This window comes from Sminthopsis crassicaudata, chromosome 3 (assembly GCF_048593235.1).
Source record: "Sminthopsis crassicaudata isolate SCR6 chromosome 3, ASM4859323v1, whole genome shotgun sequence".
NCBI classification, from domain to species: Eukaryota; Metazoa; Chordata; class Mammalia; order Dasyuromorphia; family Dasyuridae; genus Sminthopsis; species Sminthopsis crassicaudata.
Window position 1 is genome coordinate 544879096 of NC_133619.1, and position 15551 is coordinate 544894646.

Sequence of the window (15551 nt, forward strand, 5' to 3'; positions counted from 1 at the left end):
TTATTTTTCTGTGCAGTGAAGGACAACCAGGGGTAAAGAGAAGGAAGGTTAGATGAAACCATCCTTTTAATACCCGTCCTTTCCTAATTCTACTCGAACAAAGTCAGTATGGTGAAGTCGAAAGTCAGTTAGTCAATAAATATTTATTGGGCATTTGCCCCATGCCACATTTCTTAGGCTTACTTCTTGTTCAATTGTTTCCAACTCTTCATGATCCTATTTGGGTTTTTCTTGCCCAAAGATGCTGGAGTGATTTACCATAGCTTTTTCCAGATCATTTTGTAGAGGAGGAAACTGAGACAAACAGGTAACATAACTTGACCAGGATCACACAATTGGTAAATAAGGCCAGATCTGAATTCAGGTTTCTTGACTCCAAATTCATACTCTATCCATTGTACCACTTGGCTAGGGATTAGAAGGAAAGATAAAAGAAGTCCCCGATCTCTAAAACTTGGCAAACTAATGGGAGAATTAACATGTGAATAAGTATGAACAAAAATCATATACAGGAAAAATTATAAATTATTAACTAAGGATCAGGAAAGGCTCACTGTAAAAAGGAGATGAGACTTGGAACACAGGACCTGAGATTGGATCCTGGTTCTGATACTGATTAGTTGTATTATCTTAAATGAGTTATTTAATTAATTCTTGCTTCTCTTTTATCTGTAAAATGAGAGATTGAATTCCATGATCTCTGAGGTTCCCACTAAAAATTCTACTCCAGAAATCTCACTCCACTCCCCATTTCTAGTCCTGTGGGGATTGATTAGGCCTACTAATCAGAGATAGCCTCACCTTAAGTGATGCAAAGAGTAGAGTGCTGGGTCTGAAATCAGAAAGATTCCTCTTCCTGAATTCAAATGTGACTTCAGACACTTACCAGCTATGTAGCCCTGGACAAGTCACTTAACTCTGTTTCCTCACTTTCTTCATCTGGAAAAACAAGCTGGAGAAAGAAATGGCAAACCTCTCAGTAATCTTTGTCCCCAAAAAACAAACACCCAAATGGAATTGGATGCCATTGAAACAATTCAACAGCAGTCTCTTTGATCCTAAGCATGTTTTCCCTTTCCACCACAGTAGGATGTCCAGGATAGATCACTAGTTATTTGTTTTTAGCAGTAGCAGAAGCAACTTAAAATCCTTCATGAATGTGCTTGGCCCTGAGATGCTCCTGTTTCTTCTGACTGAGACAGACAGCAAACAGATGGTTGGGCACTGCTGGACTTGGCATCCTGTGTGTAAAATCCTCCACAGCCTTGCCCCCAGATGCACAGAAAGTGCCGCCCTATCTAGAGGCACAGTGCTTCAGTCATGTTAAAGTCTCACCCCACATTTGTTGCACTAAGAATTCCAAGACCTTTTTTTAAAGCTTTTTTATTTTCAAAACATATGCATAGATAATTCTCAATATTCACCCCTGCAAAACCTCCAAGACCTTTTATTAATGTTTAATATATATTAGATTACTTGGCATCTCAGGAGAGGGTGGGGAGAAGGGAGGAAAAAAAATTGGAACACAAGATTTTGCAAGAGTAAATGTTGAAAATTATCTATGCATATGTTTAGAAAATAAAAAAGCTTTAATAAAAAAGAAAAAATGAAATGTTAAAGGTGAGGTGTTTTGGGGGACAAGGCCACTGGAGCATGCAGAGATTGCTGACAAGGGAGACAGCAAAACTCAGTGTTCACAGTGCCCAGCCTACGAATGAAATATCTGGATTCTGTTTTTCCACTAGTCTCCATTTGCTCTTAACTCCTCCTTCTTGTTATTCTTAGCTTTCAGTTATCTGCCTGTGGGTTATCAATCCCTTCCAAGAAACATTCACTGAATGCCCACTATGTACAAATTGCTTGATAAGGAGCACATTTTAATTCCCTGCAGCCTTCCTCCCACACTCTAAGAGTTCTAAGTCTCCTCTTCTAGCTGTCAAGATGGTGTATCTTTAAGGAATCATATTTCAACATCATTTAAAACAAAATAAAATTAGGAAGTAAGTTGTTTGTATATGCAAATACAAATTAAGTTTTGAATAATCTAGTATTTCTGATTTGTATTTTCATTGTCTTGCATTTCTTTAGCACTTTTTAAAGATTTAAAAAGATGAATTCCTGATGACACAGGTATTACGAATATGTTTCATAAATGAGGAAACTGAGGCTTGGAGAAAAAAAAAGATCCCCAGCAATTGGTGGGGATCTTATAGCTTCGGGGCATAGAAGTGGCACTGGAACCCAAGGTTATCTACACTAATGCCCTTCATCAGACTGGTGGCACAACACTTTTATCCACAAAATACAGACTAATTTTAATCAATTCAATTAAATTATAGATTAATTTTAACCTAAATTTACTAAGGGAAAAAACGGAGGCATTAAAAATGGAAAAACTCATCCAAAGACAAAGTAAATCAGTAACAAAGCACATCTGACTTTTTGCCATGTCTCCTGCCACTTCAGTATTTAGTGGTGGTTAGGCTGATAATCATACACTTGCAGAGTTAGAAGGGATCTCAGTGATCCTAATTCTCACCTAACTGGTACCAGAACAAGAATGTCCTGTAGGAGATATGCAATAACCAGTCACCTAGACTTTCCTGAAAACCAGCAGTCAGGGAGATATCCACTCCACTTTCAAGTTTGCCCATTCCACTTAGAGATAGCTCTAATTATTAGGAAGTTTCTCTTTACTAGGAGAAAAAAAAATTTGCCCTTAAGGAACCTTTATCCATTGATATCAGTTCTGCCCTTAAAGACCAACAGAACAAGTTTAATTCTTCCAAGTGACAACTGCTCAAAAATTTTGAACATGACTTCGTTATCCCCCAAATTTTTTCTCCACCTTAAACTCCACTAATTCCTCCCACTGACCCTCTTCTGGTCTGAATTGGAGACCCTTCATCAGTCTGCTGGCTTTCCTCTATTTAATGATGTCCTTTAACAGAGGATTGCCTATAAATGTTTATACAACTCCAGAAGTGTTCTGAGAGCAGAACAGAGGGAGACTGTCACCTCCTTATTCTTGCCCACTATGTCTGTTCCAATGTAACCCATAGTTGAATTAGCTTTTTAGGTAGTTACGTGGCACTGTTGCCTAGTTTCACAGAAAATAATTTATTTGAACTGACTTTAGAAAACTCATTCGGTCCTGCTAGATTCCTATAGGTCAAAGTCGGCTTATGGAAAAACTTTGTAAATGACATTTAGTGACTTTCTAATGGCAAATTATGTTAAGAAAAGTTTTGCCCATTTTTGATGGCTTATTAAAACACAAATATTGAGGATAATATGTAGTGTTTGATATAAAATGTACATGAGAACTATGGACATAACCCTTAGAAGATCAGTAATATTTAAATGTATGGAAGCTCTTTTTGAAGATCCTCAGTGATAGAAAAGTCACACTTTCCCAAACTAGCTCAATCTACTTTTAGATGGCTCCTAACACTTAGAAAACTTTTCCTTACATTCAAATGAAATCTACGTGGGTTTAACTTGTGCTCCTAGTTCTTCCCTTTGCAGAACAAATTTGTTTCTTAGGTTTAGCCTGGAAGTCATCTTGAATCCCCATTTAGGCATTTTAGGGTTGCTTTGAGTTACCAACACATCCCTTTAGGGCTCAAAAGGCCAAAATGAGAGAAAAAGTAATGGAGCAAGATCAGGAAAAAGGCTTTGTGTGTTGAAAATGCAGGGGAAATACCTGTTTTTATCATCATTATTGCTGCTATTCACTAAATCTTTTGCACCTGTTGTGGTGGTGAGCTTCATTTTGCTTGGGTCTTGTTCATATTAGTTGGTCTTTCCCCTTTTGGCTTGACCATATTTTCTGGACTCGTTCAAAACATCAACATGTTATATTGACACCTCACAGCCATAAGCATCAGTGAAATGATTGCACTAAGTGGAAAGATATGTTTATATGTTATTACAGCTATAATTCATATGGAAATCTTCAAAATTACATTAATTCATGAGACAAGTTACACCTGTACTAAGTATCAAGATTAATTGGCATAAGTGCAACAAAGGAGATAGAAATTATATAGTAAAGGTAGGCTGCTAATGCTTCCAGATGTTTCCTTAAACCAGAATACAGATGTTAGTAGAACACCATGTGCTGCTCTTGTCCTTTTCTCATGAATTAAAAGAAAGCCAGCTATAAAATTCAGAAAAAATAATTTTATACTCACAAGTCAAAGGAAGTCTGGCTAAATAATATTTCAAATGAAAAGTGTTATCAAGCCCAATTATGAGTCAGGAGGGAGTCATGGCAGCCAAAAGCGTTTAATGCAATCTGAGACTTCATTGAACTATGAGCCTCATACCTAATCCGTCCTGCTCTGATTAGATCATATCTAAGAGCGATAGACAATTTGGGGCAATACATTTTAAAATGATATTGAAAAGCTGGAGAGGGTCAATTAAAAAGCATTTATTAAACATCTACTTTGTGTTCCAAGAAGCTGTAGCATTCAAAGCAGTTACACCCCCATAAAGCTGACCCTGCAAAAAGGTTAAACCACATTGAGGGGAACCACGAGTCCTCAAACCCACTGGTGAGATAAGGGGGTCCCCCATCCAACGGGAGGATGAGAACCCTTTGCTCCAACTGCCATGAAAACTGCCAAAGCAGATTCTGCAGAATGTTTACAACTTGGTCAGACATGGAAGACCACAAGATCCTCCATTGTACACCCGGCCAGTGACAGTTGTTTTTGTTTTGCTCCTGCCCCTGGACCTGGATGACTCAGCAAGAGCAGGGCTGATAACTGGGCAACTGCTTCACTTAAATCCTATTTTCTTGTAAATCAAGACATCACTTATGATGACATTGGTCCTCTTTTTTTTTTAATAGCTTTTTATTTACAAGATATATGCATGGGTAATTTTACAGCATTGACAATTGCCAAGCCTTTTGTTCCAATTTTTCCCCTCCTTCCCCCCACCCCCTCCCCCAGGTGGCAGGTTGACCAATACATGTTACATAAGTTTAAAGTATAAATTAAATAAAATATATGTATACATATCCATACAGCTATTTTGCTGCACAAGAAGAATTGGACTTTGAAATAATGTACAATTAGCCTGTGAAGGAAATCAAAAATGCAGACAGACAAAAATAGAGGGATTGGGAATTCTGTGTAGTGGTTCACACTCATCTCCCAGAGTTTTTCACTGGGTGTAACTGGTTCAGTTCATTACTGCTCTATTGGAACTGACTTGCTTCATCTCGTTGTTGAAGAGGGCCACGTCCATCAGAATTGATCATCATATAGTATTGTTGTTGAAGTGTATAATGATCTCCTAGTCTTATTCATTTCACTCAGCATCAGATCATGTAAGTCTCTCCAGGCCTTTCTGAAATTATCCTGCTGGTCATTTCTTACAGAGCAATAATATTCCATAATATTCATATACCACAATTTATTCAGCCAATCTCCAATTGATGGACATCCACTCAGTTTCCAGTTTCTGGCCACTACAAAGAGGGCTGCCACAAACATTCTTGCACATACAGGTCCCTTTCCCTTCTTTAAAATCTCTCTGGGATATAAGCCCAGTAGTAGCACTGCTGTATCAAAGGGTATTCACAGTTTGATAACTTTTTGAGCATAGTTCCAAATTGCTCTCCAGAATGGCTGGATTCTTTCACAGCTCCACCAACAATGTGTCAATGTCCCTGTTTTCCCACATCCCCTCCAACATTGCGCATTATCTTTCCCTGTCATCTTAGCCAATCTCACAGGTGTGTAGAGGTATCTCAGAGTTGTCTTAATTTGCATTTCTCTGATTAATAATGACTTGGAGCATCTTTTCATATGGTTAGAAATAGTTTCAATTTCTTCATCTGAGAATTGTCTGTTCATGTCCTTTGATGTTGGTCCTCTTTGAAAAGAAGGATGAACAATAATTTTGTTCTGGGCACTGTACTAGCTAATGATGCTCCAAAGAATGTGTCTCTGATTTCAAGGAACTCACAGTTGTTTAGAAGAAATAATACATGTAAGTATAAATATATTCTATATTATTTTATATTACTACATACATATATGCATAGTAATGGAAGATAATGATCTATAACAATTTATTAAAGTAGAGACTTAGACTGTATCAGAGAAAGTTAAAGGAGAACATAATAGGAGGGAGGGCTATTATGTGTGAGAGATTAGAATAGAGTACCACTTAGTTCTAAAGAACTGAAATAGGGGATTCTTAAGAGGTATTTGGAGATTGAATAAAGAAAAATTTTCTTAGTTAATAAATTGTAATTTGTCACTAAAGGATAAGAATCTGGCTCTCCCCTCTATCTCTCCTCCTTCCACTATCCTTAATTTTGAATACCTGATAATAAAAATCCTTCAGGATGATACACTAAGGTCTGATGTTCTCTGTCTGGGGAGGTCAGATTGCATTTAGCAAAATCCAAAGTATTAATACCACTAAGTGCTGGACAACAGACAGAGGGCTTTGAACTCTCATATCTCCTGCGTCCAAGTCAGGCCTTAAAATAAACTTAAATTAGATGGGGAATGAGTGATGGATTCTTAAGAGCAAGAGTCATCATTTTCTATCTTCTCTCCTCAGCTAGAATAATAATAAGTCTCAACCTTTGCTGTCTTACTCAGTCATTTGGGGGTTTCTCTGTTTCATAGAAGCTCAGGGACTTTTTTTGTTCTTCTTTTGGTAAAGCATGGTATCCTTTGATTATTAGCACGTGTACTGCTCCAGATCCCATTCACCAGCTCCATCTTTATGGCCTGAAAGGCTCTCAACATCTCCCCTTTCCTAGACAATCCCTTCTCTCATAAACACTTTCATGTCCATGTCACTACTGCAATGTCCCTAATTAGCCCCTTTCTGACATTTCAACCGATTTTAAAAAATATAGGAACTAGAAGTGGAGTATATTATATATTTAGCATGTTATCTTGCATTACTATATATATGTGTGTATAATAACAGAACATAATTTTGGAGGAAAAGGCATTAGTAGTTGTCCAGAATAAGGCAATCATAATAAGGGCATAACTGGAGATAATGTCCTATAATAATTTATTGAATTAGATGCTAATATTAGCCCAACTTTATAGATGAAGAAAAGTGAGACAAATAGAGGTTAAATGACTGCCCAGGATCACACAATTAGTGTCTGTGTCAGAATCTGAATGCAGGTCTTCCTAATTACTCTTTATCCATTGTGCTACTTTTGGCATTATACAAAAATGTCTCACACAGAAATCTGCTCTTAATTAATATTATTGAATTGAATTGTTGAATTGAAGGAAGGGAGAAAGGGAAAAGAATGGGACCAACAGACAAAGTGGATACATCCTAGAGTTCATTGCTAATCCTATCAACATCTGCCACTGTGGTCTTCTTGGCTCACTATCTCACCATGTTCTGCTTTTAAGATACACCATTCTCCAATTACTTGATCTGTTTCTCCCTTCCCTCCAAATTTAAAAAAAAATTATGACTTGCCTTTTCACACTATCTTTCCTTTATTTCTCACATTTTCCTAATCCTGATCATAAACAACTGTGATAGGATGGAGGAAAGGATCATTTCTGTAATATGCATTGCTATACACCAGAATGATTCAATGAACCACCCAATTTGGGGATCCTGCAAACTGATAGCCCCATTTACCTTTAAAATGATAGCATACAACCAACAACATGAAAAAGTTATATGGAATCCCTATCAAAATAGTGAGAAATGAAATCTATTTCTCCTTTTAAAAGTGATAACCATATTGGTGAACACAATGAACCCAACACTAGAAGATGCATATTCAAATACAAAAATTGCCAAATCATTTAACCTCTATGAGTTTAAGTTTTCTCATCTATAAAGGAAGATGATAATTACCTTTCTACCCATTTCACAGGATTGTGATGACTAAATGAAAGATCCCCTCAAGCTGTCTGTCATCCTATATCCCTCTTCCTCATCATTACTAACCTTCTAGGAGTAGTATAGTCTCACTGCCTTCAGTTCCTAACCTCCCACTCACTTCTCGAGTTCCTAAAAACCTGATTTCTGCCTCTCCCACTCTCCTCTATCTGCTTTCTCAAAAGTCATTCATGGCCTCCTATTATGTGCTATTTCCAATGGGTCATTCTTAAGCCTTATCCTTCTTGGGCTTCCTTGATCTTTCTGTAGCACTTGGCATTAATTACATAATCTCAGAGGTAGATAGGGGGATCTTAGAGACAAGGGCAACCTATGCCCTAATAGAAGATCCTTCTGCCCAGACACAATAGAGATTATTTAACTTCTACTTAATGACCTTCATTGATGAGGAATTTAGTTGGAGCTGTTGGGCTCCAATTTCAGGATTATTAAATTTTGAGTGTGGGCAGTTACACCTTGCAAATCAATAAACACCCCAAATCAGGGCTTCATTTATTATTTTGTTGATTGTCTAGAGTTAATTTATTTGCCTATGAGGATCATGTCATCTGTAAATTTGATAAGTATGCCATTTATGTCTTCAAGTTATTGATCAAAATGAAAAGCAGTATAAGAGCAAGAGAATTGGGGCTTTTTATTATTTATTCCAATTGACTTTGAGTAACTGAAGAAATCCCATTCATCCAACTAATTCTTAATTTACCTCTCAATATTACATATTCTCAAGCCTGCGTAACTTCATCTTATATAAAATGATATCATTAGAGATTTTACCTACACTGCAAAAAATCTGGGTAGAGTATATTGATAACAATCTACCAGGTATATAATCCTATCAAGAAAGGGAATGTTCGTATCTCATTTCACACATTTTGGCTTCCCTTGCTTCCTTATAGTCCCAACTAAAATCTCATCTTCTACCAGAAGTCTTTCCCAATCCACCTTAAAGCTAGCACCTTCCCTTTATTGATTAAGCCAATTCATTCTGCCTATAGCTTACTTGTAAAAATTATTTGATATTGTATCCTCCATTAGAATATAAGCTCCTTGAAGATAGGAGCTATCTTTTGCTTTTTTTTTTTTTAATCCCTAGCCCTTAACACAGTGCCTGGCATAAAGTAGGACCTTAATAAATGTTTACTGACTAACTGATTGACTATTATTCTGGCAAAGTCTATTTCAGATGAACTCTGCTTCATGCTAATAAAAATATTAATTTATTATATAATTTAAAAATTTTCTGGAAATTGAAGTTAAGTTCATTTGTCTATAACTTGAAAAAAAGTATCCTCTTCTTTTGCCCTGGGCATACCAATTTGCTTATTTCTAATACGCAGCACCTTTTCTAGCTTTCATCTTTTTCCAAAGATTCCACACTGTAGGTTGGCAATCACAGCTACTAATTCTTTCAGAAGTTGGATCTGGTGACTCATTTCCCTACCGTGTTTTAAATTAATCCGTTTCAGATTGTCCTAGTCTCTGTAATCGGTGAGCCTACAGCATTTGATTTAGATCTTCTCCTGGATTTCCATTCCCTTGACTCATTCCAGGACCTTTCTGTACTCCATAAACCCCAGGTCTTTTCTCCCTTGCTACAATCAGCAGCGGCAGAGGCCCCTGCATCCCAACATTAGGTTCTAATTAGGACCTTGGGGCATGATGACTCTGCCCCAGCTTCTCCATATACCTTCCCTGCTCTGAGTCAAACAAGTTTCTACCTCCTGTTCTTCTAACTCCTGTGCTCAGGAGCATCCACTTTAAAAAAACTCCTCTCCCCTGACTGTTGCTCAGTGAGGTCCAACTCCTCATGATCCTGTTTGGGGTTTTCTTGGCAAAGATGCTGCGGTGGTTTGCCATTTCCTTCTCCAGTGGATTGAGTGGTTCAGTGACTTGCCCAGATCATGTAGTTAGTCTCTGAGGCCACATCTGAGTTCAGGTCTTTCTGTCTCCAGTCCTAGTATTTTGTTCACTGAGCCAACTAGGCGCCTCCTAAAAATGACTTCCAACTTTTTCCCTCCTCTCAGATTTTCAATTCTACCCTTAAACCCTCTCTTTCAGCAAATGACTTTGTCTACTTCAAGGCATCTACCATGAGCTCATTCACCTCTTCTCTACTATACCTAAAAAACCTTTCTATATTTTATCTATCCCCTTTTCCTTCACTACTTTCTTTGCAAATGAGTTAGCCAAGACTAATCCTTCTATTTGTGTTTTTGGTGCTATTTCTCCTATTTTTAGTGAGTATTTGCAACTTCAGTCATTCTCTTTTTCTTGCTCTGTGTCTCTCTATTCCTCTCTCTGTCTGTCTCTTTCATAGTTACTCTCCTTTCCTTCCCCCCTCTTTCTGTCCCTGCCTCTTTTTCTCCATTTCTTCCCCTCTCTTTCATTCTATCTCCTGTCTTCTTCAATTTCTCCCCTTCTAATGCTTCATTCATTGTTGTCTACATTCTTGGGTCTTCTCTATCCTTAAAATAATCTTCCTTTGACCCTGCCATACATTCAGACTATTATCTCCTCTCTGAACTCCATTTCACCAATAAATTCATACGCAGATTAGTCTGTACTTGCTGTTTCCACACCCTTAACCAACCATTCAATTCTTCCATCTCTTGCAATCTAGCTTCTAAACTCACTCCTGTTTTAACCTTCCCTTTCATGTAACTTTTATTTGCTAAATCTGGAGAATTTTTAGTCACCTCCTGACAGTACTGACCCCATGTCCCTTACACTCCCCCCCCCCCCCACTTCTTGGCTCAGCCTTGGTTCTCCTTTTTCTGACTGCTTCTTCTCAATATCCTTCCTTCCGAATACATTCTTTCTCCCCAAACGTGGCCACCTTCAAAGGGCCATCCTAGGTCTTCTCTCTCTTTGAATATTTCTTCTTGGCTGGTCTTATCTGTTCACATTTTCATTTCTATTACAGATGACTCCTATTATCCATCAACTATCTCTCCCCTGATATTCACTCCTTCATCTGCCAACCTACTGTACACCTCCAACAAGACATCCTGCAAACCTTTCATAATCAACATGTCTAGACTTAAAATCTTTCCTATAAAACTTATCCCCATTCCAATGTCTGCTTTCACTTTTTTGGTACTTCATCACCCTTGGTTAAAATCCAGTTATTTTTCTTTCTTCTCATCCCTCTTCACCATTTTATTAGTAAATTGCCAAGGTTGAAAACTGCTACTTCCATGATCTCTCTTGAAATTACCATCTCTTTTGTACTTACTGTCACTCCCTTAGTTCAAGCCGCCGTCCCTTCTCATCTGAACCACTGAGGCAGACTTCTAGCTGGTTCCCCCACCTTTACTTTCACTCACTAAATTTACCAACCAGTTCTACCTTGCCTCCCTTCCCTCCTCCAGTGTACCCATCAAGCACTTTTAAACAGCCTTTATGAAGTAATTAAATTCCCTATTAAGTAATCTACATTTTCTCTAATACTTCCTTAAGTCTAGATATTTGACAAAACAATAAATCAAGCCCTGATTCGTAGTATTTGTCCATTTCTGAGTGTAAATGCTCACACTGAAAATTTCAACAATCAGCTCTCAATAGCCAGTGTGAATTGGCTGTGGCTCCAGCAGGCCTCTGCAAGTCTCACCCCTTCACAATAGAGCTGTCAAAATAATATTCTGAATGTACAGTCTAAGAGTTTCACTCCTCTGCTCATGCTTCAAGAGCTCCTCATTACCTCATTATCATGGGATAAAAATATGAACTCCTTTGTTTAACATTGAAATTCTTCCAGGATTGACTACCCTCCAACCCCTCCTTTCCAGGACCATTTCTCCCTATTCCACTTCCCATGATCTACATTTTACCCTTACTGTTCCACGCTCTTTCTGCTTCCTCCCTCTTCCTCAGGTGGAATTCCCCTTCTCTTCATTTCTGCTTCTTGACACCTTTCTCTCCCCAGGAAGGGCAGCTCAGGTGCCATGTTCCCCATGGAGCAGTCTTCCCAAAACTCTTCAAGACTCTAAAGTCAGTTAGTCCAGATATCACTTTTCCTCCTATAATATGCTGCCTCATTGACATATTTTTGTGTATGGCATTTCCTCTTCACATTAAACTTACTCTTTGATAGAAAATATTAGGACTGGGACTGGACTTGTGATTTCATTGGTAGAGGGAGCTTCTTTATTAATGAGTTTTGCAAATTCTCTGAAACTCGGAGATTTGGACAACTGCCTAGAACCCTCAGGAATTAAGTGACTTGGCCAAGGACATTCAGTATGTCAGAGATAAACCTAGAACAAAGGACTTTCTGACTTCACAGGCAGCTGTCTCCCTCCTGCGCCAAGCTATCAAATAGAAAGTATTATATAACTTTCCATCTTTGGAATGTCTAAATGTACAGAGGAGGTGTTTAATAAGTCCTTGTTGAGTTAAAAATGCATGTATGTGAAAGTACTTTGTGAACAGTTAGTGCTCTAGAAATGTAATTTATTAATACTTAAATTCTAAAACACAAGGAAAGAAAATATGAAGAAAAGAGGTGATTTTTCCTCCCAAGTCCCATTCCTGGAGCCACACCCCAACGAGTTCCCTCATTTTAAGCACGGTTGCCTGGCAAGATGCCCCGGGAGGAGCTGGACTTGTCTCTTAGTTCTGCCCTATCTCCATGTGTGGACACGTTTGAATCAATAGACTGGTTTGCTCTCCGTAGTTTCATAATATTTAAAATGGAGCTAATAATACTTGCCATCCATTGACCTCAAAGAAAGGTTAAAAATTAATGAGTCTGAGGAAAGGCTTTGAGCTCATGGGATAAAAGTTGAGATGTGGTAATCAAGAAATAAGAGGCATTCCTACTGCATTCCCCCCCCCCAATTTTTTTTTTTTTTTACCATATCTGTGGTAAAGGAGATAGATGTCTTATAAGCTTATTCAAAATGACTAGTTCAAAAATTTAAAAGCAATTGAATTTAAAAATCTAGTAATTTGCTTGAATTCAACTTTTTACTTATTTTCTAAATTATTAGGATACCCAAAAGAAGATGAGTTACGAAGACTACAGATACGTTGTATTGCAGCCAAACTATACATGGGACTGGCCAGCTGTACCTACTCCTTCCCAGGAGTATTAAAAGGAAAGACCACTTTTTGAAGGAAAAGGTAGCTTAGCTGTGGAAACCCCGTACACCAATATAGATATAGCCCTTCATTCTGGAAAGCAATTTGAAAGTATGCTTAGAAAGTAATGAAAGGGTCAGCACCCTTTAACCCAGAAATTCCACTGCAAGGAGGTTGGAAAAATCTCAAAATATTTATAGTACTATTTGGGGGTGGGTGGAGGTGGTAACAGCAAATAAAGGAGGCTCTACTAGTTTGGTGAATGATTAAATAAAATTTTGGTACATAAAAATAATGGAGTATTATTGGGCCTTAAGAAATAATTAATAGAAAAAATTCAATGAAGCATACTTGGAAAGACATGTAAACTTATGGAAAGTTAAAGAGAGCCAAGCAAACAATAAAAACATGAAAACTATAGAAACATGCACTGTTTCTTTTGGAGATCTCAATTCTCCAGGTATCTTATTCAAAGTAAATACCTTATTCAAAAGGAGTAAGAAAGGTAAAGGCAATGAGTGTCCAGGGAGGCCAAGTATACTATACACTATATAATTATCATAACAAAGTTGGCCCCAAAGGAAAAATGAGGGGAAAATATTTTGGTAGAAGTGGGGGAATATATGTATAGAATATTGAATATACTTCTTGAATCTGTAGTTTAGTTTTGCTGAACTGTTTCTTTTTTTCTTCTTATTATTATTATATTTATGTCATAAGAGATGGCATTTTGAATAGGGAAGAAAGAAAACATTTAGAAAGAAAATGTAAAAACAAAATATAGCAATACATTTTAAAGACAAATCTACATATTGATGAGTTTCCTATGTACTCACCTCAGTCTCTTTAGCTAGCACTTTCTTTTCATCTTTAAAATATTTCCCTTTTTAACTATAGAATTTCATCCTTTTCTAGGTTTCCTCTATTGAATTTTAGGCAGTAGAATCCTACCTTCACCATAATCAGGGATTCATTTTCAGACTTTCCTTTTCTTTTCTATTGTAAATTCTAAGAAGGAATGGCCATTTACTCAGGAGGTTCACCTCATTTAGACCTAAATTTCCAGTTCTTTCCTATTGGTGAAAATCAGGCCTAGAATGGAAGTTCCCTTCATTAAGTTTCTACATCTTTCAAAAAATTATATAAATTCTAACAAATGTCTGTATAACTGAAATCTATTACTATCCTTTCATCCTTCCAGGATAGGGTTGTAATGTTTCCCAGGCATCCCCTTTCTGTCTAGTCATCTATGCTGATCTTTTGTTTCAACCTCTCATCTCCAACTGAATGGCTTTTACTGCATTTTTCCTGCTCTGGTTCCTGGACTTCCTTTGTGAATATTAACTTAATATTCTTCTCTATATCTGACCTCTCCTGACACTCGCCATCGTTCATCTTTTTTATTCCTTTTGAATATTGTAACTACTCAAATTGGGACCTCCAATCCAACCCAACCACAAATTGAACAAATGTGTATTATCTTGTTATACGAAAGGGACTTTGCTCAATCTGCCACAGTTAAGGAAGTTTTGCTCTGTAGCAATAGGGTAGGTGAGAAGAAAAGAGGATATGATAAGAAAAATAAAGACTTCAGTCTGGGACATGTAAAATTTTAAATATCTATGAGATATACAGTTCAAGATTTAAGATCTGAAGATGCTGTGCAAGAACCAAGACACGTTGTAGATACCAGAGCTGTTGGCATTGAAAAGAGCTTGTGTTTGTGGGTTAATTCTGGTGCCAGAAGCCCTTCTCAGCTCCTCAGCCTTCATTCCCTGCAGCGAGAGGCCACCGATACTACACCAAGTATCTACCATGCAGAGGTCCTTCATTATACCAGCGAGTCACCTTATCTGGTGGAAGAAAGGGCTATCGGCCCGCCGATGAACCATGTAGGACAAAAATCTTACTAGGTGCCCTTTGCTGAGTGGGTTGTGAACTAACAAGAGTATAAACTGTTACTAGCCCAAAGATGTATGACCCAGGCTCTCTCTGTAAGCGATGTAACAGTGACCTGAGGAAGGGGCAACGGCAGTGACGTAGGAGCCCTCAGACATTTGGAACTCCTTAGAGCCAGGAACCATGCCAAGCAGGCCCGAGGAGCACCCAGGAGCCCACACTCAGGAAGCAGTGTGGGCTGGCAAACCACTCCAATCTCTCTGTGAAGACGACCGTTAAGTCTTTCCTGGGAAATGGGGAGGATACTGAAGAACATTTTCTGGATTGTCTGATAGCTCAAATGCAAGTCCATCTTGGATGTATGTTTATAAAACCTGGCCTATGGGTCTTTGTTCCCTCAGTTTTCAGGAGGAATTGAGCACCTCTAGGGGAAAGCTAGACAGTAAAATTCAGATGTTCCCAAGATGTTGAGGGTAACCATGAATCTAAGAGTATTAATTATTGAGGAACCTCCAAGATATAAACTTGAGGACTTTGGTATTATCTACATTGCCAAATGACCCAGAATTCACAGAGGTGAGTCCTCCTTTCAGTCATCAAATATTTCATGAGTACCAGTAAAGCATTTGCCCATTGCATGTATTATC